Genomic DNA, 6506 nt, shown 5'->3' with positions numbered 1-6506 from the left:
GGTGGAAGGGTGTGTTCTTCATTGAAGACGGAAGTTGATCTATCGTTGTTTTTCCTTCCCCCTTTGGTAGAGAAAGTCATCTGTGTAATTGATGTAAGACCTTGTGCGTGGCATGTGGGTATAGGAAGTTCCCCTAAGGATGGCAAGAATGGCAGTATTTTTAAGGAATTAGGTTTATCAATAAGTTCATGTGTGTAACTCAATGAGTAACAACAGGCATGTGGTACCAAGGGCCAGAACATGGTCGGTAGTACCTTTTAAGTTTAATGGAGTGTATATGGACGTCAAAGGTCCATTCCCCAAGGGGACAGGTAGGAAAGTGAGGAAGAGACACAGCGTGTGTCCGTGCCGTCCTTCAAGCACGAGAGTACGAGAAAACGTGGGTCTTGAGATAATGTCTACCACGAGGTGATAGAAGTCATGAAAATCAGGGCTTTGACGTATGTTCGTTCCGAATGTTTGTGAAAAGATTAATTAAATTTTGTTTCGTTTTTTTTTTTTTGGTTTTGTTCTAAGCATATCACGAGTATATCATTTATCATACTGGGAAATTTCTGTTGCATTTATGTTATGTTGGAAATAATTCAAATTTCATTGATTTGTGTTGGTACCAATTTTGCTATTACCAATGGTTTTATGTATGGTTTTCCATTGTTTGTGTTATACTGTATTTAAAGAATTTCATTTCTCTGTGGAGGTTTTCAGTGCTATTACAGGTAATTGTTAATCATGGGTTAAAAATTGAACATCATTACTTATGTTTTTTTTTCAGGAGAATTAATATTGCTCGGTTATTAATAAGTATGTTTTTCTTTTTATTATTATTCACTGTTTGAGTTTGCTCTTTATTGCAGTGTCACGGATGGTTAGAAATGGTTTCCTTATAATGGTAAATGTATCAAAGAGTGCTGGGATTGTAAGTTATTCATTTTGATTTCTCTTAATTTTTATCATTTTCTTTAATTTGTGTATGTGATGATTTGTTGGTCCTTATGGAATTTTATTACATTTGAAACATTATTATTTTTCTGATTTTGTGCTCCAAATTTCGATGACGTTGTATTTAAATCTGATTTTGTGTTTCTGTATGATCTATTGTGGGCGTGATATTCATCTTTGTGTAACTTGCAATTGTAACACGCCAAAAAGGCCCTTTGATTTGGTTTAGGTATTTAATTTTAATGTTTGCATGCTCCCGAAGAGAGTGGTACTCAGAGGCAACATCTAGTGGAAAAAGAAAGATTATGTTCAGTGAAAAAAAGAGAGAAAAAAAATGTTTGAGAAAAAAAAATCTGATAAGTGTGAATTTTACGGGACGTAAAAATTTGGGAAGGGAGTGATGAGCTGAGCACAGTCAGGTTGTTACTTTGTGGAATAAGTGAATGTCAACAGATATCTTCTTTGTTAAAGGAAAGACGGTTATAATGTGGCGTGGGATGCCACTTTGAGAATGTCGTTATCGGCTTGGCTTTTAGGCACTCGAAAATGTTCGTTAAAAGTTAGCGTCACCAAAATCTCTCTCTATTGGTTCTTTTAAGACTTTCGGGTCAGCACGGCCAATCATCGATCAGGGCATAGAAAGGGCAAGGTGGGCGCTGAACTGCCCATAGTTTTTTGTCAGTTAAGGTTGGGAGGCGTGAGTGGTTAGACCTACACGTCCAGGTCACGGGTGCCAGAATGAGTACCAACCAGTACCATTTCTCTGAGGACTTTTTATTAGTAAAGTAACGTAATGATAATTAAGGGCCGCCCTTGTAGCTTAAATAGAATATAGCAGCTGTGGAAAATTAACAATTCGAATATCATTGGTGCATGATCCTACCCTCTCTCATAATAGTGTTAGCCATCAAATATATTCCTCTATCTTTGTTTCCCCAAGACGTGAAGTTGAACCCCCCTTAATACGACCTAAATCGGGTCATATATATATATATATATATGTATATATATATATATATATGTATATATATACATATATATAATACATTATATTTTATACATTTTATATATTATATCTTATACATAATATCTATCTTTTTTATCTAATTCCTATTATATACTATTTCAAATAATATAAAATTTGTATGTTTTAAATATTTTATTTATATATTTCATTTTATATCATACCATATTCTATCATTTATTATCTTTAATATTTCAAATATCTATGAGTATATTTTTTGGTATATCGTATATTATATAATATATCGTATACAATATTATATTTCATAATACATTATATTCTATATATTGTTCTATACTTCTCTTTTATTTCTTAATATTCTTCTCTCATAGCATATTTTCTTATTTCCTTTCCTCACTGAGCTGTTTTCCCTTGTTGGGGCCCTTGGGCTTATAGCATCCTGCTTTTCCAACAAGGGTAGCTTAGCATGTAATAATAATAATAATAATAATAATAATAATAATAATAATAATAATCAAAGAGAATGGAGAATAGCAAAAAGTCCTGATAAGAAATAGGAAGGAAGAGGGAATATAAGATTAAGTTTGAGAATTAGCGATAGAAATCTAGTTTTATTTTTAGCAGACGAAAGCCTCAGATGAAATGAAAAGATAGAATAAAACATTAAGTATATTAGAAAAACGGTAGAAAAAAAATAGCTTTTATAACTTTGATTGTTTTTGAAAATTTAGCTTCACTGCTACAGGGTTAAGGCTTAGCTTTTAGCTGGGGGAAAAGCTGAGAAATTATATCGAAAAATTTGGTTTTAGAAATAAATTTATATCTATTAACGCTAAACGCTCACTCTGCGAAGAAACAAAATTAAATCATGAAACGGTTTGGCTGCGTGTGTGTGTGTGTGTGTGTGGTGAGAGAGAGAGAGAGAGAGAGAGAGAGAGAGAGAGAGAGAGAGAGAGAGAGAGAGAGAGAGAGAGAGTATAACAAGTCCACTTATTCGAGGTTCTATCTCGAAGTGAATAGATATTGTATACATAGTTTTATTAGCCTTATATCCTTTACTTTACTTGATTATATACTATACTGTATATAGTTTTATTAGCTTTATTTCCTACAATATAGTTGGATATATAAGTTTTTTATAGTTTATAATCGGAAGATATATTTTAACGTTGTTACTTTTCTTAGAATATCTTATTTTTCCTTGTTTCCTTTCCTCACAGGACTATTTTCCCTGTTGGACCCCTTGGGTTTATAGCATCTTGCTTTTCCAACTAGGGTTGTAGCTTAGCAAGTGATAATAATTATATATTTATCTCACTTTCTGTCACATTTACCTGGGTCAGTTGTGGAATGATGATGATGATGATGATGATTATTATTATTATTATTATTATTATTATTATTATTATTATTATTACTTGTTAAGCTACAACCCTAGTTGGAGAACCAAGATGTTATAAGCCCAAGGTCTCCAACAAGGAAAAATAGCCCAGTGAGGAAAGGAAACAAGGAAATAAATAAACTACAAGAGAAGTTATGAACAATTAAAATAAAGCATTTTAAGAACCGCAACAGAATTCAAATGAGATCTTTCATATATAAACTATAAAGGGAGATTTTTGTCATCCTGTTCAACGTGAAGAAGAACATTAGCTGGAAGTTTGACCTCTAGGGCATAGCCATGTCATTTGCCTTGACCATTCATGAGTGACCTTTAAACCTCTTAAGCCTAGGTCACTGAGACTTTGAGTTGAGGGCGCTTACCACTACGCCACAAGGTTTACAGAGAGAGAGAGAGAGAGGAGAGAGAGAGAGAGAGAGAGAGAGAGAGAGAGAGAGAGAACGTCACGAGGTCTACAGAGAGAGAGAGAGAGAGAGAGAGAGAGAGAGAGAGAGAGAGAGAGAGAGAAGAGAGAGAGAGAGAGAACGCCACGAGGTCTACAGAGAGAAACAGGTCGAGAGAGAGAGAGAGAGAGAGAGAGAGAGAGAGAGAGAGAGAGAGAGAGAGAGAGAGAGAGAGAGAAGCAGGATAAAGCGTAGAAGATAGGGGATTGACGAACTAAGAAAGCTTGCCGGCATGGACTGGCATAGGTAGGCCATAATCAAACGCAAGTAGAAAGTCATGTCTGAGGCCTTTGTTCTGCATTGGACTACGAACAATACCCCCATGATAAAAAAAATGATTTAGACCAAACGATAACGAAGAGCAAATTAAAAAGTAAGAAATAAATCAAGGTTTTCCTCTTTTAAAATGTTGCAAATTCATTTTCAACTTGGGGTATCCACATAGATTATATTAGTAATGTAAATAAACGAAGCAATATGAAACTATCGCTCAATTCAGATAAAAATTACTCACTGGACCGGACGAAATAATATGAGAATATCGCTCAATTCAGAGGAAGAACAGAGAGGGGTTCCCAGTCCGAGTGCTTTTGAAGTAATAATAATAATAATAGTTTATTTATTTCCTTGGTTACTTTCTTCATTGGGCTATTTTTTCCCTGTAGGGGGTCCTTGAGCTTATAGCTTACTTGTTTTCCAACTAAGGTTGTAGCTTGGCTTCTAATAATGATAGTATTAAGTGCTGGCCAACGTTTTATTATTATTATTATTATTATTATTATTATTATTAGCCATGCTACAACCCTAGTTGGAAAAGCAGGATGCTATAAGCACAATGACTTAAAAAAATAATAGCCCAGTGAGGAAAGGATATAAGGAAATAAACTATACATGAGAAGTAATGAATAGTTAAAATAAATCATTTCTAGAACAGTAACGACATTAAAATAAATATTTCATACACAAAGTATAAAAAAAAAAACTTCAAATAAAAGGAGGAGATATAAGATAGTACAGCGTGCCATTGTATACCCTCAAGCAAGAGAACTCTGATCCAAGACAGTGGAAGGCCATGGTACAGAGGCTATGGCACTACCCAAGACTAGAGGGCGGGAAATAAAGGCGGGAAATCGCAGTTTGGGAGTCTTCTAGAGAGAGAGAGAGAGAGAGAGAGAGAGAGGAGAGAGAGAGAGAGCATTTCCTTCAATGCCAGAAGGGCTATTGCTAGACATCTTCTCGGTGGGTCTACTGTGCCTTTTCGAGCATTTGCTGTTAATCTCTGAAGGAGACGAAAATAAATGGAAAAGTCTTATCACAACGGGAAATACTGACTAAACCTTGAGTTGTTTCTCACAATGTTTCGCTCAGAACCATAAATGTTCAGTCATAGAACTAGGGAAGCACTCTACATTCTTCAACATACCAAAGGGCGAAACTATATGAAACTATCGCTCAATTCCGAGGAAAACTATGTAATCTTTTGGGCGAAATAATATGAGAATATCGCTCAACTGAGATGAAGACCATAAAAGAGGCTCCCAAGTCCGAGTGCTTTTGAAATAACAGTGAAGAATGGATTAATATATAGAATCTCTCTCTCTCTCTCTCTCTCTCTCTCTCTCTCTCTCTCTCTCTCTCTCTCTCTCTCTCAATACATCTACCCAAAGAGGCTTTGTGAAAGTCTCTTTTAAACCTAATACAGGTTATATATATTGAATCTCAGAAGCCACATGCAAAACGTGTAATGTATTATAATTGGTATCGCAATAAAAACAGGACATTTACACATTCAACAAATAAGTACAGATTGACCGCTGAAATTGAAACGCCATCAGACACACACACACACACACACACACACACAAGGCCCTGCAACTTTTTTTTCTATTGTTAATCCATATTTATTTGTATTTGCTTCTTATATATATATATATATATATATATATATATATATATATATATATATATATATATATATATATATATATATATATATATATATATAGATAGATAGATAGATAGATAGATAGATATATAGATAGATAAAATGAACCAAATGTTAAAATACTATTATAACAAATAAACATCTTTTTCGTACTACAAAATATCATGTGAATATTGTAATTCTAAAATATTAATAAATGAATATGATTTGTAATATTCTGTGGCAATATGCTATAGATTTTATCAAAAACTTTTGAATCTATTCAAACGGAAATTGTTCAGTGGCTACTTTCCATTTGGTAAGGGTAAAAGAGACTCTTTAGCTGTGGTAAGCAGCTTTTCTAGGAGAAGGACACTCCATAACCAAACCATTGTTCTCTAGTCTTTGGTAGTTCCATAGCCTCTGTACTATGGTCTTTCACTGTCTGGGGTTAGAGTTCTCTTACTTGAGGGTACACTCGGGCACACTCTTCTTTCTTGTTTCTCTTCCTCGTGTTATTTTATTTCAATGTTGTTATTATTCTTGAACTTCTTGTAGTTTGTCCTTATTTCCTTTCCTCAGTGGGCTATTTTTCCTGTTGGAGCCTTTGGGCTTGTAACATCTTGCTTTTCCAACTATGGTTGTAGCTTAGCTTATAATAATAATAATAATAATAATAATAATAATAATAATAATAATAATAATAATAGGGTTAGAGTTCTCTTGCTTGAGGGTACACTCGGGCACACTATTCTATATAATTTCCCTTCTTGTTTTATTAAAATTCTTATAGTTTATGTAGGAAAATACTGT

This window comes from Palaemon carinicauda, unplaced genomic scaffold (assembly GCF_036898095.1).
Source record: "Palaemon carinicauda isolate YSFRI2023 unplaced genomic scaffold, ASM3689809v2 scaffold54, whole genome shotgun sequence".
NCBI lineage: Eukaryota > Metazoa > Arthropoda > Malacostraca > Decapoda > Palaemonidae > Palaemon > Palaemon carinicauda.
Note: the sequence above shows the minus strand (reverse complement) of the source record.